The sequence below is a fragment of the Natator depressus genome, chromosome 3 (assembly GCF_965152275.1).
Source record: "Natator depressus isolate rNatDep1 chromosome 3, rNatDep2.hap1, whole genome shotgun sequence".
Taxonomy (NCBI): domain Eukaryota; kingdom Metazoa; phylum Chordata; order Testudines; family Cheloniidae; genus Natator; species Natator depressus.
Genome location: NC_134236.1, coordinates 133826696 through 133853253, shown reverse-complemented (window position 1 = coordinate 133853253; position 26558 = coordinate 133826696). Strand labels below are relative to the sequence as shown.

Below are 26558 nucleotides of genomic sequence, written 5' to 3'. Positions count from 1 at the left end.
AAATACATGCTGGATCACATGAATCTCAGATGGCTGTTGCAAGACCTGGCTATAGCTGGCTTTCCTAACAGAATCTAGAGTTTTCCCTGTGGAAGCATCCATCCGCTGATGGACACACAGACTGAATTGCCTTAGGACTGCCATACTCTGGGCTGATGTAAAAACATCCAGGCTAATAAACTAAACGTTCTTAACCACATTCACAGGTAGGACTTAATCCATAGTCTACTGAAATCAATAGGCCTGTCTTGGACTTCAGTAGTCTTTGGATCAAGCCTATAGTGAGGCCATGCAATTTCTGCTTCCCTTATAATGAATGATAGCTTTGCTATTGACTTCGGTTTTAGCAGGATCAGGCCATGCTTTGCTGTTGAGGCTATTAGTGTTATTGTGGCTGTTTCTGTTTCCTTAGCATCTTTATACGGCTGTTTGAGGGACACTCACACGTTTTGTTTCACTGTATTGACCTGGCTTGGAGAGATGGCCGAGGCTATAGAATCAATAGCCCCTTTTATGAAATATATACCGATGCGCTTTGAATAAACAATCAATCAGTTTTTTAAATGGCCAAGGAGAGTAAGGAGGAAAAGGAGAACAAGGAATATAGTTATTTTCTTATAAGAACATCCTTCCAGTGATCTCTCATTTTGTGGCCACTCTTTTTTAATGCACATGTGATATGGGCACTATTATCTGAAATAATGAGTGCAGAGAGGACTGTGCAATGTGTATAAGCTTCTAGACAAGTGGTCAGTAGGCAGGCTGATGGTTTGGTGTGATTCATAAAACATTCAAATGTTCAGAAAGGCACCAATTCTGTACCTGAAGCTCTTCCAGTAATTTCAACTTCTACTTCTGGCCAGATGCAGGAAGTGCAGAGTCCAATGGAACACAAGTGTGAACAGCTGGTCAAATATTCTTGAATTTTAAAAGGAATTTGGTTCAGGTTTGGAGTCTGTTAGTTCTTATTGTTCCTGAATCAGTTCATTCATCACTCATGTTGGCTACAGATGGGCCCAAATCGAAATCCCAAGTCAGAAATCCCAGATTTTTGTGGGGGGGAGTTCAGATCTGGACCAAGATTTTGCAACCTGTTCCTGTTTCTCTCATAGGCTAAATCAAATCCCTAGATCCAAACATCCCTGAGCTTTGGGAAACATGGATCCAAAGTCTGCCATGCAGGCCCATCTCTAATATTAGCCTTTGCTGCTGAAGGCCTGTTTTTAAATCCAACTTAGACTGCAAGTGAAAATGAGCTTGATGGCCTCAGGCTGTTCCTTAGCAGATATCTCTGCCCACTGCAAAAGCACGCAACAGTCTGAAAGGAATCACCAGGACTGCAGTTCTCTGGGGGAGCTGGGGTGTTACAGGTGAGGAGTGAGATGTGTTGGCAACCACTGTGTGGGTAAAGACTGCACTGTGGCTGCTCACACTGTCTGGCTCTAGCCATTGCTAAAGTCTTGTTTTCATTACCCCTAACAAATCACCAAATTCCGTCCATCACTCCCCCTTCTTCCCTCTGCAATTAAAAAGACAATTCAGGGTTTGGGAACTTCGGGGAGGCTCTGAATTTGCCAGGCACCTTTTGAAATAGGTGAACTGCAATTTGATCTTTTTAACTGAAATGAATAATGCACAGTGCCAAACGTGAAGAATGCAGCATTACAAGCAACAGATCCTCATCTGCTCCTTGCAACCACCCCCAACATCAGAACAAAAATATCCCAACCAACAGCCATATGCTCTTTCTTCTTGAGCAGAATTAATCATACTTATGTGCCATATTCCATTTTAATTTTTATTGCACGGTCCAAGATTAATGGTTAATATAGTACATCTTCCCATCTCCACTCCCATTACAATGGAGTGCTTTGAATAACTATTAACTTAGTGGTTAACTGAAAGAAAATTGTTAATCATCTACAAGCTTATGTTGCATAAAAACCATTCTCTGTAACCTTCTCCTGGCTGTGGGAGAGCCCTTTTTTTCTTAGTACTGACCTTCAATAACACCTGGTACCTGAAGCTTGCAAAACACAGGGCTCAAAAATCATATTACAGTGGCTTATCAGCTATCCAAGGTCATAAACTGTGTGAACCAGTGAAGCGTATCTTATGTTTCATAGTGTTGATGTTGTTCCAACATCCAGTTCCCGTTCCAACAAAGATACGGTTCTCTGGGTCCTCAGAACACATAACTCATGAGCGTGATTTTTTTTTTTTTTTAAACTTTGCAAGTCAGGGCTAATCTACAGTGTGTTGCTGGGAAACATTCTGTGGCAGTACAGTCTGTTCTTCTTTCAGCCCTACAGTTCAAACGTGCTCCAGAACAAAACATATATACGTCTGCAGTTCAGCTGCAAGGTTATGTTTCTTTTGTGTAATGCTAGAACTCTAAACAAGGAGAAGTTCTTTTCGAGGCATCAAACACAGTCAGTAACACAGTGATATATGTGGGGAAAACAGCCGTCTTTTATGAAATGCTCCCCTCCATTTACAAACAATCCTGAATCAAGTGTACCTGTTTGCAGCACACGTTCTCCTGCCGCATCTCAATGTAAGTCGAAGGTAAGGTGACCAGATAGCAAGTGTAAAAAATTGGTACATGGGGGTGAGGGGTAGTAGGCACCTATATAGACACAGCTCCCAATACCAGGACTGTCCCCATAAAATTGGGACTCCGGTCACCCTAGTTAAGGGGCACATTTGCTTCCTACTACCCCAGTACAGCCTCCTGGTCTTCAGTGGTGTAACACGGATGTAGCAAACTGCAGAATTTAGCGCTGGAGGTTCAGATTTCTTGTTAAGCAGTTCTATACAAAACATTTCTATCTAGCCAATCACTTATGATTTGTGACGTAGGAGGGAAAAAGACTTGCATAACAGATTAAAATAAAATCCTCACAACTCTTCTGGCACTACGATGGGCTGAGGACGTATGTTTTTCAGCTATAGAAATGATTGTTTATATGTCAGACTTATTAGGAAAGGTATTGTTGGGACCTTGGCAAAGACATAAATATTACGGCAGACTTGCAGTCGTTCCACTCTGAATCTGGTCATTGTCAAGAAGTGAGCTAATAGCTCCAGGATTCTGTGCTACAATAAACAGCCGCCGCAGCTGTTAAAAGCTAAATGTAACTTCATATAGCTCCAAATGCAAACATTTCCACATTAGGCATTTCATGCCCTCCCGTAGCACAGAGCTCCTGTCGCTGACCTCAGGAAGTCTCCACTGAATCTGCTCACTGAGTCCCTGTGAGGCTGCAACGCAGGGCTGGTTTCTTCCTCAGGAAAGAAATCTCTCATTCTTACCGTTCTGGCTCATGAAAGTGAGGGAGAAACAGCAAAAGTTCAGTCAAGTTTACTGTGGGCAGTCACCACACAAGTTTCTATGAGGCGTCCCATTCCCTACCTTCAACACCCCTGCTATTCCAGACATAAGCATCTCTTGAGAAGGGGCTTGCCAGAAGGGGCTAAATGTTTAGTGGTTTAGAACTGTGCACTAAAGGGAGCATCAATGAGACGGTGCATTTACACCAGGATCTGAAGCCAAGTTTCCAGACATGAAGGGCTCATTAAACTGTCCGTAGGGTGCCAGTCAGGGAGAGGTGGGCAGTACCTCTAGAGTACTAGCTATTTATCTGGGATATGCTTATTTTGGAGAAAAAGTAACATGTCTAATATATAAATTAGCTTCTTGGTGTGGCAAGCCCTGTGGCATATCTATTGACTAAGAGAAGCTGGAGGAGAATGAATTTAATCTCTGGGCTTTTAGTCCCTTCGTGCCATATGATGCCCTCATTCAGTCTGTGCAGTTCTTGTCCTCAATGGGAGCCGCATGCATGGATCAGGACACGGCTTGGCTCTCTCACTAATTCAGTTAGTGAAAACTGACCCACGGGTTGGGACCTTACAAAGATAGCTCAAGCATGCTCACTTTGCTGTCAGGCTTAGTCGGCTGACTGTTGTACATCTCAAATGAGGCAAGGCAGAGATAATATTCTAGAGCTGAGGAGATATGCAGCTATGCCAGAATTTGTTTGGACCCTTGCGGTAGCAAGGTCTAGTGGGTAGATCACTGGACAGGGAGTCGATAGACCTGAGTTCTATCCCGGCCTCTGTCACTGACCTGCTATGTGCTCTTGGTCAAGTCACTTTATCTCTCTGTACTTTTGTTTCCCCTTCTCCCTTTACTGTCATGTCTACTTAGACTGAAAGCTTTTTGGGAGCAGGGACAATCTCTTACAATGTGTACGTAAAGCATATAGCATGATGGGGCCCCGATATCAGTTGGACGCTTTAGGCACAAATAATAAATAAGTCAACCTCCTGTCCATTGTTTGAAGAGGCAAGTATCTTAGAAATATGTACGCATATATAAGCAATGTGTGGGCAGGGCTGGATTATGGCCCCAAAGTGTGTGAAGGAGATTCAGATTTGGAAGGTCACCTTTGCAATGTTTTAGATTTTGGAATAGGTGTTTGCATGTTTTCCCCTTCGGGAGATGCATTGTGGCGATCATGCACCCCGCGCTGAAATTCAGTGCACAGCACTGGATCTGTGACAATCAAATGAATTCTGATGATTTAAGTTTTAGCCTATTTGCATCAGCTCTGCTGCACACCAAACTGCCACTTGCTGCTGCAGAAAAGAAAACGAGGCCTTTGCAGGTTGGATCAACTGGCCAGGTGCAGAGCCAATTTTCATGGCCGCTCTGAAGCTGAGAAGTATTTTGAAAATAACTGAGCCTTTAGCCCTGTCAGTAAAAGCCATTTATCTTAAGGATGAAAAGGTACTGGCAATGGAAAAATTCCAGTGCCATGAAATTTTCTGTTCTTGAATGGCTTGGATAGCTGCTGCATTAGGTTCATTGCTAAGAATGTTCACAGTTGTGAATCTCTCCTTTACAAACATGGGCGGTGGGGGGCAAACAAACAAAAAACCCAGCAAGAACCAGGGAGGTGTGTGCTTGTTAGTAGGGCCAAAGTGGGAATCACACTGGAATAGCCATATCCATGATATTGCTTTTAGAGGCACGGTCAATATGATTTTAGTTCAATTAGTGAAGATATTAGTAAATATCCTGTCCTAACCATAACCCCAGGGTACAATATCAGCAGAATGCCCTATATAAACAAAAGGGAGCATTATTGACTGTGCTGGGCATAGCTTTTGTTATGCTCTCAACTGGAACTGTTGAATAATACTTTGCACTCTATACAGAGAATGTCAAAGTGCTTTACAAACACTAATTAAATTAGCTTGACAACACCCCTGTGAGGTAGGTAAGTATTATTATCCCGCTTTCTGGGACTGAATGGCTATGCAGTGCAGAGACTCCAGTTTGTGCACAAAACAGCTGCCTGCCTGCTCAACCGGCTGAAGTGCTGTGAGCCTGTTGCCCATATGCTTCAGCTAGCTGCCAGTCTTCCACCATTGCTGCTTCAAAGCCTTGCTCCCGTTTTCCAAAGTTGTGAATGGGTCTGGACTTGGCTATACTGATCCCCACATTACCAGGACTGATCTCCTCTGGGGCAATGCATTTTACAAAGCCCAAAACAAGATGGGTCAAAAACCAAGAGCCAGGTACTCAGCGGATATAAATCTGGCTATCTTTGGTAACTTTCATATAGCTACATCGGGGTGGGCAAACTTTTTGACCCGAGGGCCACATCTGGGTATGGAAATTGTATGGCGGGCCATGAATGCTCACAAAATTGGGGATTGGTGTGTGAGAGGGCACGAGGGCTCCAGCTGGGGGTGCGGGCTCTGGTGTGGGGCCAGAAATGGGGCGTTCAGAGTGTGGGAGGGGGCTCTGGGCTGGGACCAAGGGGTTTGGAGGGTGGGATGGGGATCAGGGCTGGGGCAGAGGTTTGGGGCACAGGAGAGGGTCAGGCGTGCAGGCTCCGGGCAGCGCTTACCTCAAGCAGCTCCCGGAAGCAGTGGCATGTCCCCACTCTGGCTCCTATGTGGAGGCGTGGCCAGGCGGCTCTCTGCACTGCCCCGTCCACAGGCGCCGCCTCTGCAGCTCCCATTGGCCACAGTTCCCTGCCAATGGGAGCTGCAGAGGCGGCGCTTGGGGTGGGGGCAGCATGCAGAGCCCCCTGGCTGTCCCTACATGTAGGAGCCAGAGGGAGGACACGCTGCTGCTTCCAGGAGCTGTGTGGAGTCATGGCACGTGCCGCGTGGGGCAAGCCCCCAACGCTGCTCCCCGGCTGGAGCGCAGGAGTGGGGCAAGCCCCGGACCCCACACCCCGGCAGGAGCTCGAGGGCTGGAGCTCTGAAGGGCTGGATGCGGCCCCCCGGGCCATAATTTGCCCACCCCTGAGCCACGTCAATTTACACTAGCTGAAAATCTAGCCCCAAATCTTTTCCTATCTGACCAGTAACCCCAAACATTGGTGTTTTGGATAAAATGGGTGCTGGATCCAAATAACCTAGTTTTAGTTATGCAATACCAAAATCTGACCTCCTCACTGCATCTCTCCTCTTCACCATTTATGGTCTTTATTTCCCCAGTGAGCTTCATTTAGCTAAGAAAGTAAAACTAGTCTGGGTCTCTGTTCATAAGTCAGTTTCACTTTTCATTGGTGGGCAGTGTTACTTTCTTGGCTCTCATGTGCTAGCACACTGCTGTGGCTTGGGGGTTTCCAGCACTTCAGGGGAATGTTTAAAAAAAGTTGAGAGTGGAAGTTTGTCTAGTATTTTAATTCATTTATGTTGAGTTTTGCTAGTTTTTTACACAAAGCCTAAATTTTGGGCTTAATCCATTTGACACTGTCCCTTTACAATTTTTAGTTTATGCCAAGATTTCTACCTTTATTTTAATTTGTGAGTGAAAATAGCAAATGTAAAAGCTGAATTTACAAGGAACCACATTCGGCAAGATTTTCACTATAATTCTGCAATGGTGCTACCCCTTTTTATGCACAGTAGCCCCGGTCTTGTCACAAGTACAGATGCTGGCCCCTGGTTTGTTATTGGAACTACCACTGATGATTTGCTTTAAATAGGTCTTAAGCAAACTTTTCTGTTTGTTTTTCTTGACATGGTACTGTGTGGTGCTTTCCAAGAAACAAGGAAAAAACTGAAATCACAATGGTGACTTTGAATCCATCTGGCAAAAGCAAACTGATCTACTAAATGAGAAAGGAGCAACTGTAAAGAGAAAAAGTAAATAGGTCATTTAAAGAAGCTGCCTTTTCTTTATGTCCCAATGTCTGCAAATAACAAAACCTCTCACATATCTAGTGAGGAAATCTCTCTGTTTTAGCATTTTCTATAGCAGCCATCACTGCAGTACTTAAGTGCTTCCCAGCTGAATGAAATCTACATGCTGAGGTTCCTAGAGGACTTCAAGGAGTTTTCTGAAATTGATCAGATTCTGGATTAATTCAGTCTCCTCTGGAAGTTTGTTCTACAGTTGGGACCCTCATAACCGAGAATGTGTTGTTTCTGATCCTCACTTGCTTCATCGATCCAGAGAGAGCATTTGTCCTGATGGGACATGAATAGAGATGTGGCTGCTGAAGTAGTTGGGTTCCTGGCCCATTTATGGCTATATAATTGGAGCCAGAAATTTGAATTGGCAATGGAAACAGCTTGGGGAGCCAGTGGAGGGATCTGAGTTCAGGGTTGATGAGTTCATAGAAGACCCTCCTGAAGTGGAATCTCTGCGTTACATCCAAAACCTGGCCAGTTATGTGAATCCATTCTGGAGCTCAGCGTTCACTGTGGCCAAATCCTCCTCCCGGAGGAAAGGGTAAAGTTTCCTGGAAAGTTGCAAGAGGACAGAGGCTTTTTTTGCCACAGATGCTGCCCGATTGCCTAGACTTTTAGAGACGAGCTGAACAGGACCCTGTGGCTTTTCACCACTTTGACAATACGCCAGCTAGGTCTTCAAAGCATTTTCCCTTCTGACCAGCATCATCTCTTTCTTGCCTCGGTTTAGTCTGATCCAGTTTTTTTTAATCTATGAGCTGATTTCTTTTAAGCTTTATGACATCCTTGTGATGAAGCTGGTTTCATCTGAGAGCTCAGAAATATTTAACTCCAGGGTCTTTTCTATTACAGACTTTTCAGGTACTCTGAATACTCTGTTTTATGCCTCTGCCCTTATCACTGTGCTATCTGAGCACAGAGTAGTGTACATCTGGGTCAACTGGCTGGGTTGAATCACTATCATTATTTGTAGGCGTAGGGCAGCCTCTTGATATTTGCAGCGATGGCAGAGCCCCTGGAAAGAATGCATAGGGGGCTGTTTCAGCATTCAGCAAGCTGTCATTCTCCTTTACTACAGTTGCTATGTTGCTCCCATCCTGCCAGCCAGCAGAAGTTGAAACACTGCCCTGTCTTCCTGGGTAGTAACTCATGGGATATTGAAAATGGGCCCCGTGATTCAGAGCTGAGGAAAAATACTACAGTCAGACGTGAGCCTTTTATAATAAACTAAAGGACACAAACAGTGCTAAAGCTATTACCACAGTTTTTACTCTTTTCTGTTTTCCTAAGCATTTGCTTGGTTGGGAATCCTGTTCCTCGATACAGTGAACTCAATGGGAGCAATAGGTGGGCACCCAAAGACAAAATTTTACTTTAAGGGTAAAGTTTCTAAAACCAGAGAGCTCAGAGGTTCAGTTCAGATGAGATTCCAAACATTGGGCTAAAGATGGGTTCAAGCCACTAAATTTAGATCCATGTTTTTGAAACCTCCCTCCCAAAGATTGGGGGTATTTGGATCTGTACCTATCTCTGTTCAGGATGGTTATCCCAAAAGAACTTCTTCAGTTTAGAAACTGGAAAATTCACCAAACCAGGATTTGTCCTAACATCTTTGGTACTTTCTGGTCCCAGCAAGGTTAGAAAAGCTCGGAGAGTCTGTTCTTATGGTATTTTAGGTACTTCGGGTCCCAGCCAAACCAGGAAGTGCAAAGACCTGAAAAAATGGGGTGGGGACTCGAAATAGCCAAGCTTTATAAAACCTCAACCAAGTCTTCGTTTGAGCTGAGTCCAAAGAGACTGAATTTTAATTGATCTAAACTAGCTCCCCTGTCCCTGGGCGAAACTATGATTTCCCACAACCATTGTGTAGTACTAAGGAAAGTGCATTGCACTTCAATGCAAACTCCTGTACTTTGGGTAGGGTGACAGTGGCCAGTGCCAGATGTTTCAGAGGAAAGGGAAAGAACCCTGCAATAGGCCGGGATGATCTGCCCTGTCCCCCCCCCCCCCCGCACTTTGTCTCATTGTGACCTCTAATCATAGGTGCAAACTCAGTGGGTTCTCTGGAGCTGGAGCACTCAGGGAAAATAATAGTGGGTGCTCAGCACGCACCAGCCGCAGCTGTTTGATGGGGCTGCCAATCAGCTGTTTGGTAGCTGTCAGGGGAGGTTTGAGGGAGGGCAGCGAGCAGCTGGCAGGTGGGGGCCTCAGGGGAGGGGTGGGAAGAGGCAGAGCAAGCACAGGGCCTTGTGGGAGGGGTGGAGTGGGAGCAGGAAGAGGTGGAGCAAGGGCAGGGCCTCAGGGGAAGGGGCAGAGTGGGGGTGAGGCCGTGGGGTGGAGCAGGAATGGAGTACCCCCAGGGAAAAATAAATCAACACCTATGCCTCTAATAGTTAGAGATTGGCTTAAGCCCTGAAACATGAGGTTTAAAGTCCCTTCCTAAACCTCTTTGCTATCATGAATGATGAGAACTCTGGATATTCTTGATATCCATATAACTGTCCAACCCCTTTTGAAATTCTAGAATCTGATCCTTAAAGGTTTTTGCTACACTGATTATAATTCAAGCTTTTCTCATACAAATAATGTCTCTAGTGCTTTTTGCTGTCTTTGTAGTCTGTGCAGTACCCAGAATAGTATGTTAACCTTTTATTGATGGAAAATGATGATTAGGGGATTTGTCATGTAAGATTCGCCTGAATTTTAAAGCTGTCGTCATTCAAACAGAGTTTTATCAGAGTGTGGCCTGGGGGCGATTTTATTAGAATGTAGCCCTTCTGTAGCTGTAAAAGGTTTGTTTTTGACACCACATAGACGTTTCAGTAGCTCAGCACTGCATATCTGGGAAGAGGGAGCCCTTTGCTGGAAAAATGTCCACAGCTGATGAGCAAGAGCAAGTGACAAGCTGCTGAAAGAGAACTGATGTCCTGAAAATCATGCGCCAGGTTTAAGAAGTGGCTGCTTGTTAAAAAGGTACCTAGTAAGTTAAAATTGACAGAAGAAAGCTTCATGCAGATCCAGCTGCTGTCATTTCCAAAGCCATCACAGCTGAATCCGCAAATCTCTGTCCGTACAAACCAGTGTACCATTATAATGGCCACAACAATACTTAAGTTACTAAGCTGTTTAAACTAGGCATTTATTATAGTCAGACTCTATCATTGTAGTGTGTCTTCTTGGGCTCTTACTCTTCCCACATCTTCTGTGTTTATAAATCTATCTCCATCTACACCCTGAGAAAGGACCATTGCAGTCCCTACTAATCCTATGATTCTACACAACCAGTTTTGGGGATGCCACTGCTTTGTTTCCACTTATGCTAAAATCTTCATGCATCCCTCCATCCCTTTTAGCCTGGGCTTTTGCCTTTCTATTGTCTCTGCAAATTCCACTTCCCAAGTTCTCAGTATGTACAAAATGCTGTGCCCCTTTCTCATATTTTCCAAGAAGTATGACCACATCGTGCCCATCTTCAAACTGTAAGGAACTCCACTGGCTTCCCATTCATTTCAGGATTTGATTAAAATCTGACCCCTGGGCCTGATTCTCCACTCTGTTACAGCAGCATGTCCCTATTGACTTTAGTGGTGTAATACTGGAGTACGACTGGTATAACAGAGTGGAGAACTGGGTCCATAATTTTGAAAACCCTTCATGGACTTGTCTGCTTACCTCATGAGCCTGATTCTACTCTCACTTACACCAGTGTATACAGGGAGTAACTGTAACAGTGGAGTTACACTGGTGTAAGTGCGAGCGGAACCAGGGTTCTCCTCTCCAGAGAGGACCTGTGCTTGCCTATGGGGGGGGGGGGGGAGGAAGAGTGAGGGCAGCTGGCTTCAGCAGTGTTACTGAGCACACTCAGTCTGTGTGAGCATGCTCAGTACAAGCCATGCAGCAAATCTGGGGGGTTACATGACCCCCTCCCCCCACATACACTTTGCCTCTGCTCCTTTCCTTACTTCTTTTTTAGCTCCTCCAGCACTTGTCCTCACCCTTTTTTCCTGCAATCTCATCCCTACTATTTAAAGCAATTTTCATGTATCTCCATCTTTTCTCAAAAATCATTGTAACATGTACCTCCTTTTCTCTGTGCCCCTCCTTTACTATTTCTCTCACTCTGTTATTGGTATTATGAATCCATGCCTTAGTTTGTTTCTGACACTAGGACTTTACACTCATGGAAGGGGAGTTTTTTCTATGTAATGAATGACCACAGAATCAGAGTAGCAGCTGTGTTAGTCTGTATCCGCAAAAAGAAAAGGAGTACTTGTGGCACCTTAGAGACTAACAAATGTATTTGAGCATAAGCTTTTGTGAGCTACAGCGCACTTCATCGGATGCATTCAGTGGAAAATACAGTGGGGAGATTTATATACACACAGAACATGAAAGAATGGGTGTTACTATACACACTGTAACGAGAGTGATCAGGGCAGGTGAGCTATTACCAGCAGGAGAACGGGGGGGGGGGGGGAAACCTTTTATAGTGATAATCAAGGTGGGCCATTTCCAGCAGTTGACAAGAACATCTGAGGAACAAGAATAAAGACTGGGAGTGGATGGGTCATTACACAAAGTAAAACTATTTCCCCATGTTTATTCCTCCTCTCCCCCCCCCCCCACCACTGTTCCTCAGACGTTCTTGTCAACTGCTGGAAATGGCCCACCTTGATTATCACTACAAAAGGTTCCCCCTTCCCCCCTCTGCCCCCCTCACCGGCTCTCCTGCTGGTAATAGCTCACCTGACCTGATCAGTCTTGTTACAGTGTGTATGGTAACACCCATTGTTTCATGTTCTGTGTGTATATAAATCTCCCCACTGTATTTTCCACTGAATGCCTCCAATGAAGTGAGCTGTAGCTCACGAAAGCTTATGTTCAAATAAATTGGTTAGTCTCTAAGGTGCCACAAGTCCTCCTTTTCTTTTCACAGAATCAGACACAATCTCTTTACACCACTTATTTTCTGTAATTTATGCCATAGATGATCTACTGCCTTGTTTTTCAACTCTAAGTATTCTTAGATGCGGTTTGTATTAGAGGTGGGACTTTATGAAAAGCCCAGGCCCAGACAACCCCAAAGTTTGAATTCAGATAATCAGTTTTGTATAGAGATGGTTGGAAAATGAACATTTTGGGGGTCAGGTTTTCCTCTCGAAATGTACTCCTTTTTCCATTCATATACATTTTTGCAGAAATGTTTTTCAATTAAAAATTCATTCTAGAAAATGTTATTGAAACTTTTTATTACCAAAACCATAATTATTTCAACAATGTTTTAAAAAGCTGTAAAAAGGTCTGACGTTTTTCATGGAAAAGGGAAAAAATGTGCTTGTCATCAACTTTGTGAAAAAAATTGTTTTCTAACAAAGCCACTAACAAAACAATCAAACACCCCCCCCCCCTCCACTTCCAGTTTTGGTTGAAAAATGTTGACCAGCTCTGATTTCTTATGAAAGATGCTACACTTAACAAAACTGTGTCAGGCAGAGACAGTTTGCTTCTTCGTGACACCTACAAATATGTGCAGTTCGGGGTTCTCTCTTACCTCATGTGTTGTTCTTTAGGACTCTACAGTTACCATCCTGCCAACGCATGAGTTGTATCCAATTACGTGAGAAGTTCCGTTGACTTCAGTGGGACTTCTTAGGTGAGTAAGGAGTAATATAATGTGTAATGGTGGCCGTACGGTAGCCCACATCAGCTAATGGAGGCTTACATCTCATGGTGCTTTGGGATGAATTGGACCTGTGACACAAAATAGTGGAAACTCAGTTACGCCTACAGTAAACATGTTCGTACTGCTAATAACACACAGTAGAACAAGCAGCAGTGCTGACTAATCTATGCTTTCTTTAAAGCTCTCGAATATACTCCTCCTCCCCCCAACATACAGCACAACTAAAAGCCGGCTCTGTTGCATGTGAACTGCAACTGAAACCTCAGGAGGCTGGGGCCAGAGAACTAAAGGCTTCTCTTTTACACAATCCCAACACAATCCCATTTGAAAGAGACAACTTAAAGGCTGAACCAGAAGTTGGGAGGTGCAGCCTGCGATAGCAATTTGAACAGTCTCAGATTCTATTTACTGCTCACATCCTGTGGAGAACACCTTGCACATAATGTGAGGCTAGCAGGTTTTGGGGCAGACATGTGTGAGGACAGTGTCCCAAACAAATACCCTTCCTATTTGCTGTGCTATTTTGCAAGTTTTCATCAGATAAACAAAGGCCCAATCTTGGTCCCATTGAGGTTAGGGCAAAATGTTTATTATTTACATTTCTAAAGTAGCTAGGTAAGCTCTCACCTAGACTGTGGGTCAGGAGCAGTCTTCATTGTTACTTGTTAGTACTATGTCTGGCACAATGGGGCCTTGATCCTTGACTGGGGTTCCTAGGTGCTACTATAATAGAAATAAATCATCATCATCACTGGAGTAGCTCGCTTCTGTGGAAGCAGAAGCAGGCCTCTACTTTGCACTTAGCAAAAATGAATGCGGATACATCATGGCAAGGAGGGGGAATGGGAGGTCAAAGGGTAAACTCCAGGGTGCTGCACTGGCATATTTTCATAACCTAGACTCCCTTGCCACCATATGACAGTAGTACACAACTGTCTGAAGCCGAGAGAAGGGAATATTAAGAAGCATTTTTCAATATCAAGGGCGCGTATTTAGTTGTATTATTAATTATGCGGGGGCCTGTAGGGCTTCTTGTAAGTGTTTTTTATTATTTAAATCTAAAATAAATTAAAAATAAGGCAACTTGGGGGGTGGGTAGAAGGGAGTGGGGTTTTTTTTGGTGGTGGTGGTGGTGGGGATTTGGCCCATAATAGTTTTGCAGCAATAAATGCTGAAATTGGCTAAATCTCCTCCAGCTTTTCAGTTAGTTTGCAGTAGTCCCTGTTCTGTTTTAGAAAAAACACTTTCTAAAAAGGCTTTTCTTGGTGGTGTAGAGGGAGAAGGGAAGTGCCTGGGGTAGATGAGAGAGAAAGAGAGAGAGCCATAATGAAGATGGTGGTGGTGGCTGTTGAGTAGTAGTCAAGAGATCTGGATTCTGCTTATGGTTCTAGGGCCTTGGGGCAAATCTCTTGTCCTCTCTGTGCTTTAGCTTCCCATTTGTAAAACAGGGGTAAGGTACCTAGCAAGCATTGGGGTTGTGTGGGTTGGTTATTGTGTGTAAAGCACTATGAAATCCTTGAATGGAAGATGCTATTCCTTTGCCATGATGCCTTCAAACTAATTAATAATGGCTGGGCCACTGGCGTGCTGAGACTACTGCCTACCATGCTCACCATTGTCTCATTGTTCCCTTGTACTCCACCGTCTGTCTGTCTATCCGTTTGTTGTCTCTTGTCTCATACGTGGAGTATAAGCTCCTTGGGCCAGGGATTATCTGTTTTGTGTTTGTACAGCACCTAGCACAATGGGGTCCTGGTCTAGGGCTCCTAGGCACTATAGTAATACAAATAATAAGTAATAATAATTGTTAGAACTCAGTCCACACTGGGACTCCTTGGGGTGGAAGGGTCTACGTGAGGCACTACAACACTGAACACTGCATAGTACTTAATTAAAATAATTAAATAGGGGAAAATGTTATTTTAACAATTTTTCTTCCTCCCTCTCTCTCCTTACATTAAAGTGAAAACCCCTTGCTAGGAAGCCTTTGAAATGACATCTAGGGGATTACAAAAGAGCATAAGGCAGTTAGGTGCCCAACTCCTCCTGAAAGCCAGTGGGAACTGGGTGCCTGTTGGCCTTAAGTACTGTTGAAAATCTCATCCAAATGTCTGGGGGCAGGAGCAAAATGGGAGGCCATTTTATGTGGTAGTTCTCACATTCCATTGCAGATTGATTCTGTTTTTTTCTGAAGACAAAACAAGATAGACGTATACAAAGATGGAGAAAGAAAAGAATAGCAAAAGATAGAAAAGTGCAACTTGATGTGGATGCAGCGGCAAATGATGACACACACATGCTTGGAATTAAGCAGAAGGCTGCAACTTTCAATAAACTTCAATACAGGGGAGGGGCACTACCCATCCATCAGCCCCCCTCTCCTATACCAGACATTTAATGGGTTCCATTGCGGGGGTTACAGGGCATATAACTCGTAACTAACGCCAGGGTTGCAGGGCTCCCTACCATATAACCCATAATACGGGGTGGCTCACCTCAGCCTACCCTCCAGGACTCAGCTCTCTCTGTCTTAGCACCTTCCCTCTCACGAGAGGGACAGTGATGCAGCAGGGTGGTCCTCGGTCTGCAAAGACCACAGGGTCTCACTCTATCACATGAGCCCAAGGTCAATCATCAATCATAGATCTTTTACCTATCGGAACCATTAAATTTATTCTCTTAACTGCACTGGAAACTGGCTGCAAGTTGTGACAAATAAACAACTACCCCAGTACCTCAGTTAGGTACTAAGCGTATTCCTACTTAACCCACTGTGGCTTGGAGGTGCTGCGAGGAAAGCAATAAACTCCTGGGCCTCTGCCAATTGCCTCATGGAGAAAAAATTCCTTCCTGACCCCCTGAACAGGTGATCAGCTAGAACTGCATCATCTGTCAGGCCAGGTTCCCATTCCTAATATGAGTGGATAGGGTGGGGCTGCTGGAACAAAGCCAAAAGAGACTCCACATGGCCCCCATGCTGGGTTAAATTTTGGAAGCTGGGGAATGTGGCCAATCAGCTCCCCACTCCCCTGGTGGCCAATGGATGCCAGACACTCCTGGGGGAGGAGCTACCTGTTGGCCCTTGGTGACTATCTCCCTCCCTTGCTACTAGGACTGTTGCTGCTGGCCCCGTCAAATTGCCCCACGATTGATGCAGGTGGGTGGCATTTCTGACTCTTATAGTTGCTGTTTAATTGCTGGAAGGCTTTAGGCAGGGCACATGACCCACTTATCCGCTCCTGGACCCAAGTTTTACCCCTGTCTGTGGAGAATGTTTGGCTCAGTTGCTCTATTTTCCACTGGCCAGCGTACAGGAGACAATGTTTTTCAGCACGATTAGGCTGTTGAGGGTCTTTTCTAACTTGCTATGCTCACAGGAAAGTACTGCAGGTATAGATTTGTCCTGGCTGGTTAAATTGGACTCTACAGACAGGAGGAGAAGGAGAAGGAAAAGAAGAAGGCGGCAAGAGGGAGAAGATTGCCGGGGGGGGGATGAACTGATCTACTAGCAGTGTCTTAGGTTAACATCCCATGAGTTGACACAGCCATGACATGGTGATGTCATCTGGCTCCCTCTCTTCCTTGGGTCTAGTCAGAACATCTTTTAAGTTCAGGAAAAAGAAAAACCAATGATCTGACAGTAAATTGCTGGGTCCCAAAATGTGCAGGCAGCAATGATGGAGATGATGCCCAAATCTCCCTGTCAGATGAGAAAGTTGCCAAGTGCTTCTCAGATGAGAATTCTCCAAAATGGGCAGCAACCTTGTCAGATCAAAAGCGTTCAATCAAAACAAGTTTCTGATGATCCAGATATCGACACTTGCTCTCATTTTGAAATGATTCTGATCTGTCACTATATCAATAATATAACTTCACCAGAAATCTCAAATTTCCCTAATTAATGATTCCTTTAGTTGAAACAAAGACCTTGCTCTACTTCATTGGCTCCCATCTGATTTCTTCCAGCAACAATTTTATGTAACATGGTTTATTGTTAAAAGGCATTTGGCCACCCTTCTCCTACTCTGGACAACTTTAACCCAGATTGGAGATTAATGCAGCACCACAGAATGGGGGGACAGCATGTTAAAAACATTCCACCAGTGCTAACACTGAGTCAGATTTGTTTCCTCCATCCCTGCTTGGAATGGTGCTCATCAGTGTTTAAAACAATGGCTGAGGCCAGCAGCTCCTACTCAAGGCTCCCATGTTGTTGACGTTAGTGTAGCTGAATCAATGTTAGCAATGATGGGAAACGTAGGCACAGCCAGTGAGATACAACAGTCAACAGCAGAGCCTGGAAAAAGCAACAGAGAAGCTGTGTTGCTAGTTATCTTGAAGACTGATCTGTGTTTTGGTGGAGGCCTGAAGTAAAGAAAAGTACACTTTGCTCCAGTTTTTGCTGTTAATCTATCTTTGTTCAAGGTAATAACAGGAACTGAACTTTCCATAAAAATAGACGAGGGAAGAATTTCCTGAATCTGTGTCCACTCGTTTCTCTCCTGGTCTCGGAATACAAATCCTTCTTGTGTATTGCTTGGAAATTGGAACAATGACACGAAAAGGGAATGAGGAGATTACAAAATTGTCACAAGTGGTAGCAGCAGTGTATTGTGTACTATGTGCTTTAAAAATGTATCTTGTGACACTGGAGGAAAAGAGACTTGTCAGTACAATGTGATAACAGGCAAGCCAAATTCTGTTGCTGTTAACCCCACTGCAGTTGCTGAAGTTGCACTGGGTGCAGCGAAAACAGGACTAAGCTCATGATCTCTTGTTTGTCTCTCCTGGGCTGTGCAGCTTTGCTATTTTGGTGGCGAGGTCAGAGCCCCTCCCCCTTCTGCTCCTCATGTAAACTTCAGATGCCCTGAGTACAATAAAACATTCCTTCCTCCGCTTATAACCAAACAAGGTTAGGGGGGTTTATAAACTTCTTTCCTGACCACATCTGGCTTGTTTCACAAAATGGCTTTTTGTCTTTTTGTTGCAAAGTCTGAATTCAATTTGTCTCTTTTTTAAATATCAACAAAAGAGCCAAGGATATCCACCCCTACATTCTGAGCATACCTGTCAATTAATAACTCTCTAAAATCAAAAGTCTGTAATAACTATGTTCTTCCCACAAAACCACAAGAGTCTGCTCAACACTAGATTAACTGACCCTATCATCTTTTCAGAGTCTGTATGTTCCCCTGACTGCTTTAAGTGTGTTCACTCTATACTTTTTTAAAGTAGTGTTCTTAGTATTCAAGGAAATCCCAAGTAACTAGAAAAAACGGACACTTTTACTGCAGATCAACCAAATTTTTTGTAGATGCATCACTCAGCTTACAGATGTACTAATACCACAATTAGAATGGGATATGGTATGTTTAGGGGGAGTGCCATTTAAACTTATTTGAAAACTTCTCGTTGCCTGAGGGTTTTATATACAACACATGCCCACGCTTCCTGCTCTTGTGCGGGGGTATGCACAGAATGCTAGTGACTCACCAGGGGTGTTATTTTAATAACATTTGTCATACGGAGGTAGCATCAAGTGGTCAGTCTGTTTCAGATGTTATGTTTTCTGCTCTCAGCTGTGCACTGCCATAATAGTGGATGCTTAAGCCCACTATTTATTTTCAGTGCAGAGAGTGAAGGACAAATGAATTCTGCTTCTGCAAGTAAGAACAGAATGATTTTTTTCTTCAAAGTGTAAACAGTGATTGAATTTCTTTGCCCTGCTTTTTGAGATGTTTAATTACGCTTTAACTAAAACCAAACTGTCAAAACATGAGGGGGGGGGCAATACAGCTGCTTTGAAAATGCATTACCCATCTTATATAAAAGCCAGTATTTGATATCTGAGATGTAGCTATAGCTTTGAAGAGCGGAAGGAGGCTAGCTTCTTATTGTGTTTTTTTTTAAAAATCCCCCAAACAAACAACCCAGCCCCACCCTATATTCAAACTTCTGAACTAGATTTATGAAGTTGGTAACTGGAGCATTAAACAAAGAGAACAGATCTGATGTGCAATGTCAGTCTTGTGCATCCACTTAGTGTAATTTTATACAGGATCAAGAAACTCAGTCAGTATAGTATTTGGAATTCTGAAATATTAAAAGACTTCATGTACATAAACTTACCAGTAATTGGGAAACTGAGGCCCAGACCCTCAAGGGGATTTAGGTGCCTAACTACCATTGATTTCAGTGATCTGGGCCTGGGTGTCTCCTCTAGATCACTGGTTCAAAGTTGACCTAGGTGAGTAATGGCTGAAAGGCCCAAATTCTGAACTGAGTAACACACAGGGCTCCCATTCTCTTCAATGGTTGGAGGACATTGTGGTTTCATTCTAGTTCCTAGTGTTGCATTCTTCAGAGCTGACCCTCCAGGGCCTTCAACCAGCATTAAAAGCATTCACATAAATATAAAGCTTATAAATAACTGACACAATAGTTTCTACTTCAGATACAATATTCAAAATTAATTTTTGAGAAGCAGTACAAGACCAAAAGAAAAAAAAAGGCTAAAACTAAACTCTGCCAAAGGAGTGGATGTGGATGGGAGCTAATATGGAGAGTTGTTTTTTTTTTTTTTAACTTACTTAATACAGCTGATTGGCATGTTAGCTCCTCATCTCTCTGAGGTCCGGATCATGAAAGCCACTATTGTTACCAATACTCAGGTTAGGAACGTTACAAAGGGTGATACATTTTGCTTGCCAAGCATTTTCCAAGAGAAACCTGTGAGAGGAACCGGCCATGGGTTTCGTGGTTAGAGCTGGAATCAGAAGCCAAGGGTCAAAGGTGAAGTCAGGATTGGGGAGTGAGGCAAGGCTGGGAACAAGCAGGCACAGGGACTAATGCAGCCATGGGAAAATGCTTTGAGCTGCCACTGAACTGCTGCCGGGAGCAAGAGCCAATTTGCTGATTCTTCCCGCCACTCAGGTGGTGTAGCCAACCAGGCAGCTTAGTACAGGCCAGCTGCACTTGTGAGGTTGCTTTGATGGGCTTTGCTGCAGGCCTTGATTCCTGACAAAACCGTTATGTTCAAAGCCATTTATGAAGTTTACGACTTCCAAATTGGTTAAATATTTCAGATACTCGGACTACTGCACAGATGTACCAGTATGTGCAAAGTGGCCCCCTTTCGGCAAAACACTTATATATGCACTTAAGCTTAAGCATATCATTGAAGTCAACTTTAAGCACATGATTAAGTGCTCTGCTGAATAGGGATGGGCTTAAGCAAAGACCTAAGTGCATTGCTGAATTGGGGCCAATGTGATGACATGCTCAGGCAATTCTTGTATAAGGTGACCAGATGTCTAAAGTCCACAAGTGGAATGCCTGTTTTAGTGAGGTGGAATTGCACAATTGATATTAAATCAGTGAATGAATGAAGCCAAATAATATAGCAACAGTTAAAATAAAAAAGTTATTGTGCTGTGGGGTATTTCTATCACAAAGGGGGAAGTCGTCAGATGACAAATGCTATGAATTGTAAAATGTAAATCGGAAACACATTATCTACCTTTTATATGTATACTAGCCTTCTTTTGCCATGTCACAATGAGGAGAGTTTCCTGCCTTTCTACTGTGGATAGCCACATACCTTTCTTTCCCACGGTAACACACGTAGGACATAAATATACAAAAATTAGGACATTTAGCCACTTTACCTTAGAGATGCACAAAGTAGATTGGCTTTCTGAAAACTAGGACAATGCTATTGAAAGTAGAACAGCTGGTCACCCCATTCTTGTATGTCTTGCATTACAAATATCTCCTTTAAAGCGAATGCTTTAAGAAATGTTTTTGGCCTAGTTAGTAAAGTGTGCACTCAGAAAGGACTCAACATGCATACAAACAGACCAAACCTTTTACTTTGTTTCTGGAGCTCAGCTATAAGCTAACAATGAGTAGGAATTGCACTGTTGAATTAGCTATGCAAATAAACACAGCAGCAAACAGTCCACTTTGCTTCCTGACTATCTAGTGATTCCTCTGTAACAAAGCTGCCCTCTTTAACTGATGCAACTGTATCATTAAATAGCCAAACCTACACATTGATCTGCTATGAAGAAGGGAAGCGAGAACAGTTAATGGTTAAATTAGAGTAGTGGAGGGAGATGACAATGGAAATTCTCTCTCTCTCTCTCTCTCTCTCTCTCTCTCCTCTTATAGGCGAGGCACTGTGTAAAAAATACATTAGGTAACCAGTATATTTTCCTCACTGTGAAGTGGTTCTTGTCTGTGAAGAACTGTGTCTGAATCAAAGCCTTTTGTTAATCTGACCTGAAACCATGTTGTTTGCTTCAGTTAAGTAAAATTCAAGAAAATAGATGGGACAGAACTTGCAACTCAGAGGTTTCCTTTCTCCACGCTAAGGCCCTCCTCTCAGCAGAATCAGGACTATAACTCTTACAATCATGTTAAGCACACGTGCTGCTTGCAGGGTGGTAGTATGGTATTCTTGGTCAGTATAGTCTGTTTCTTGTGACTGTCTAGGAACCACGTTATAACAGTAGTATGGAACCATGCTATAGACTACATGAGTGGAGCGGCATGGCGTTTATAGAATGGGTCAGTTAACATAGTTCATGCTACAGCCCTATTAGAAATATTTGTATTTCCACATGGTTGCAGCTAGAACTGATCACATGTAGATAGGGCAAAAGAGGCTTCTCAGGCTGAATCAGGGACTTCCCAGACCAAGTGTGCTACTAAAGGCTCAAGTTTCACTCTACTCAGGCTCATCATTAGCAGATCCAGCTGTATGGTCAAACCCCTAGAGTGACAAAGAAATGGGGGCTAGTGAAAGGGAAAACCTTCCACAATCTTAGCCACTACATGCCTTATGGAAAGGAAGTTGGGGCATAGTGACTCCAATGGAACTGGAGGGTGCTCTGCCACTGGAACACGTCTTTGGTGCACAATCATGGGCATTCTTGAAGCAACATGTCATGTCCTTTTTGGTATACTAATACCCAGAATGCTTATCCACAGCTATTTCATAATGATGCTGGTGTCTGAACTCTTGGGCCTGACTGAAAATAATAATAATAATAATAATTAATAATATTATACCTAGCTATTATATAGCAGTTTTCATTAGTAGACCCTTTGCAATCTTTAATGTATTTGTCCTCCCAACACCCCTGTGAGGTAGGGCGATGCGGTTACCCTCATTTTTACAGCTGGGGAACTGAGGCACAGAAAAGGTGATGTGACTTGTCCAAGGTCACACAGGAAGTCTGTGGCAGAACAGGCTAGTCCTTGGCCCATTCTTCGAAGACTGTACTCTTGTTTGTGGATACTCCAAGTTCTTTTCTTTGTGTTTTGCAAGCCAGAGTTGTATCAGGCTGTCCCCCATTTTTAGTCCCATAGTCTTGTTTAATCTTTGAAGTTTCCAGGCTATTTTATTTATATACAGACAGAATGAATATATATATAATATAGGTAAATAGCTTTATAAACAACAATATATAAAGGAGAGACCATTTGATAGTGAGTTTGGCCTGCTTAGTCAAATGACCTCTTATTTATATACCGATACCTTATAAAGCCATTTAATCCTACATGTAGAGCAGGGAGGTCCAAGACTAAGTAAGATTTTACCAAGAAGCAGTAAGGGTTTTCATTGATATTAATGCCTTTAAAGGACTTTAGCCCAAACCTTGGGAAATTATTTAGTCTGAATTAACCTGATGGATTCCAGTGTCTCCTACACGACTTGGACTTTCTTTTCTTTTCATTTTTAAAACAGGGATTTACTGGGCTGGGTTAGGGAAGTTGCAATGACAGAATCTCCCTATGGTCTCCAGTCCTACAAAAGACTGAGTGTCATCAGTCAGTACTGAGTGTACTTAGCACTTGGGAGCATCAGGCTTATGGGTTAGCCTGTTATGGCGAACATACGACCAAAATAAGGAAAGTGCTTGCTGCCAGGGACTAGATGGTTGTTTTTTGATGCCTTGGTGGTGATTTGGGACAGAAGGTCTGGGCTACCAAAATTGGGCCTTAGTCACACTCCAGAGCAACCCAAACAAGCCTGATACAAGTGTTGCCAATCACCATGTGAGTGATCCCACCCACAAAAACAGACTACTCATAGTGGTGGCTTAGTGAATCATCTCTTCTGCATAGTTATTATTGCAACTGAATTGTTCTCCTCTAAGGTGATAAGGGATGGATTGTGTATCATGTTTTCCACTGGGGAATTACTATGTATACATACTCTCCCAATTAAAAGGTGTCATTATTATTTCTTAATTGTGATTATACAGTGCTCCATCTCTTCCCTAAGGATCAGCGGGGGCACATTACATCCCTACAGCACATGAAACCTGCTCCAAAACAATGAACAGGCAAGAAAGACTTGTGTGTGTTTGTAGCTAGGGTAGCATGTTAGTCCTGTGCGCAGGACTCTAGTGTTTGCATTGTAAGTACCTGACTTTATTTGTATTTCTTTTCATTGCCTCAAGGGACCCATTTATGGGGCAGAAGTACCATTGGTTCTGGGCTTCGCATGCTATTGAAATTCCTGAAGGGTGGTAATACTATGAGAAGATTAGGTCTTCTGTGAATTTGTCCCCAAGGATGTCTCCATGAGGCAAACAACAAAATATCTAGAAAAAGCATACATACAGTACACATTCCAGGGTATTTTCGTTTCTTTGGGTTTACACCAATATGATGATAGGCAGGTGATGAACTGAACACTGACAACTACGCACAAAGCATTTGTTTACTGTTTCTTTGTTCTTCCACTCTGCACCCCCCCACCACAAACTTGTCTGGTCAGTCACTGGTCACATCTTGTCTTAAAACTACATTTGAGCCGCTTGGCATGGACTGTCTTTTTACTACCTATTGGGACAGGGCCTAGCCTTGTGAGGTCCTGATCCTTGACTGGGACCTCTAGAAACTAACGTAGTGCAAATTATTAATAGTAATAGGGATATTTGCATTGCAGCTGAGCCCAAATACATAGCTATAATAAACCAGTATGCTTTATTCTTTGAACCAAATTCTCTCAGCTACAGCCTTGCAGCCTATGAAATGAACTAACCATCAGAGGAGTGACGTTCTGGAACAGCCTTCCAAGGGAAGCAGTGGGGACAAAAGACCTATCTGGCTTCAAGATTAAACTCGATCAGTTTATGGAGGAGAAGGTATGATGAGATAACATGATTTTTGGCAATTAATTGATCTTTAACTATTCATGGTAAATAGCCTGTAAATAACCCAATTGCCTGTGATGGAATGTTAGATGGGGTGAGATCTGAGTTACTACAGAGAATTCTTTTCTGGGTATCTGGCTGGTGAATCTTGCCCACATGCTTAGGGTTCAGCTGATTGCCATATTTGGGGTCGGGAAGGAATTTTCCTCCAGGGCAGATTCGAAGAGGTCCTGGGTTTTTTTTGCCTTCCTCTGCAGCATGGGGCACGGGTCACTTGCTGGAGCATTCTCTGCACCTTGAAGTCTTTAAACCATGATTTGAGGACTTCAATAGCTCAGACATAGGAGAGAGGTTTAATGAAGGAGTGGGTGGGTGAGATTCGGTGGCCTGCATTGTGCAGGAGGTCAGACTAGATGACCATAATGGTCCCTTCTGACCTTAATATCTATGAATCTATGAAACTGGTAGAGAATTTGTGCCCTTTGAGTGACTTCTCTGTATGACCATCAAGGGCTCAAATCTGGACGCCCTTGCTCATGTGAGTAGCTCCACTGATGTCAGTAGGACTGCCTGAATAAATAAGGTTTGCAGAATCAGGTCTTTGTGAATGACCAAAGATGATTTATTACTGCACCAGCACTAATGATCACATACTCCCTGTTTGAGTAAGATGAGCAACGTAAACATGAGTTTAAGCAAATAACTTCCAGGTGTTATTGGGTACATAATGTGATGGAAGTTGTGCTGTTTCACTTGTCTCCTAAACAAGATGCAGGTGTGATATGCCATAGCAGCTACAGAATGTACTGTTGACTCAGGAAAAAAAAATAATGAAACCAACCGCCAAAAATATAATGTCCACTGATGATGTCATGTAGCAAACAACCCGGCTGAGTTTCAACAGTAGGTCAGGTTAATCACAGCTAACAGAGAAGTAAAACCAGTGGTCAGTTTGCAAAAGGAAAAACTGAGTTTGAAACACATCTCAACAATACTCTTTATAGGAGGAATAGGGGTGGGAAAGTTTTACCACACACAATGCATAGTTAGCCTTTTGAAGACTATCTCACCATAGACTCATTCTGGATTTTTCTATGTATCCGTGGATATACAGGAGGGGTGCATGTATGTATGCATTTGTGTATGTCTATGGCCTCATTTGTCAAGTGTCTAGTGATTTACAGTGCCTCAATTTTAGGGTGCTCAGCTTAAGATCCGTTACAAAGAGGCCTAGCTTTCAGAAAATGTTAAGCACTCACCCTCTGCATATTCAGCCCTTTTAAGTTGTGCCAAGTTGGACACCCAAATTCCCTTTCCACTTTGTATAAAGTGTGTGTGTGTGCGTGTAGATGCTCTGAGTAACAGTCTGTGTGTGTGTGTGTGTGTGTGTGCGCGCACATATATGAATGGTTCTGGGCTTTTATGTAGAGTTAGGTGGAGGTGCAACACCTTCTCCAAGGAAGAAATAAAAAGGACCAGTGTCCTATAGGGTGATCAGATGTCCCATTTTTATAGGGACAGTCCCATTTTTGGGGACTTTTTCTTATATAGGCGCCTATTCCCCCCACTCCCTGTCCCGTTTTTTCACAGTTACTATCTGGCCACCCTAGTGTCCTAGCAAGTCCCAGATTCCTAAGGGTTAGATCCAGGATAGATTTTTGTAATTAAACTTTTACCAAAGGAAGTTTAAGATGACAAGAAATAGTCCTGATTTTTCAGAAGCTTGTTTCTGTAACTGATGAGTCAGAAGATATTCTGGCCTTTGGTGTGAAGCCGAGTCCAGGAGGATGTTACTAACTTCGGCTCTCACTCTCTCTTTGCAGCAGGCAAGGAGGGCCTCGGGAGTATTCCTGCGCGGCAGTGTCATTGTGCATGTGCAGTGTACTAGATGGTGGTAACCTTCTGCCTGCATCCACAGCAAGGCAGGAGGAATACAGCCTGTGTGCATCTCACTGATGCTTTAAACAAACAACTCTTTGGCTCTGAAGTGCTAGCATTCCAACCCCATGGCTCACCTAGTGATAGAGTTGCAAACATGCTTCAGCAGAGTGTGAGACAAAGGTCACCTTTTTTAGTTACATGTAGGAGTTCTTATGATGATTATGCAACACTCTAACACCATACTCTACTTCAAAACAATCTAGCCAGACAAAAGGGGAGCACTGCCTACAGCTAAAAAGACTAAACCTTCACAGAAGTACAGAGCCAAATTTGGCCCTCACCCTGCCCATTGCAAACATTATGGGCAAAATTTTGTTCTTACCTCAAAACAAATCACTGAATTCAATGGGGCTGCCAAAATGCAATTGACAGCAGACTTTAGACCATTGACTTCAATGGAGTTGTATGGTAGTAAGTGATGGAAAAGTTTGGGCCCTTAAGCCTTTTCTACATGGGAAATTTTCACTGGTTTACCTTAAATTGTCTTTTAAATCCATTTAGTTAAACTGGTGTGAATGTCTGCATGGACACTCCTATTT

The 26558-nt window shown here is 43.3% G+C and overlaps 1 long non-coding RNA gene across 4 annotated transcripts in view; it reads left to right on the top strand.

Annotated features, from left to right (window-relative positions):
* The first annotated feature begins 2287 nt into the window (after positions 1–2287).
* LOC141984100 (uncharacterized) overlaps positions 2288–26558 on the top strand; it is a 38335-nt gene continuing 14064 nt past the window's right edge. The window contains exons 1-4 of one of the 4 annotated variants that reach the window (XR_012638648.1): positions 2288–2557; positions 10039–10197; positions 12795–12877; positions 23935–24069. This is a non-coding gene — a long non-coding RNA (uncharacterized LOC141984100). Of the gene's footprint in view, positions 2569–10038; positions 10198–12794; positions 12878–23934; positions 24070–26558 lie in introns of all 4 variants that reach the window. The other 3 variants (XR_012638646.1, XR_012638647.1, XR_012638645.1) reach the window with 3 other exon arrangements.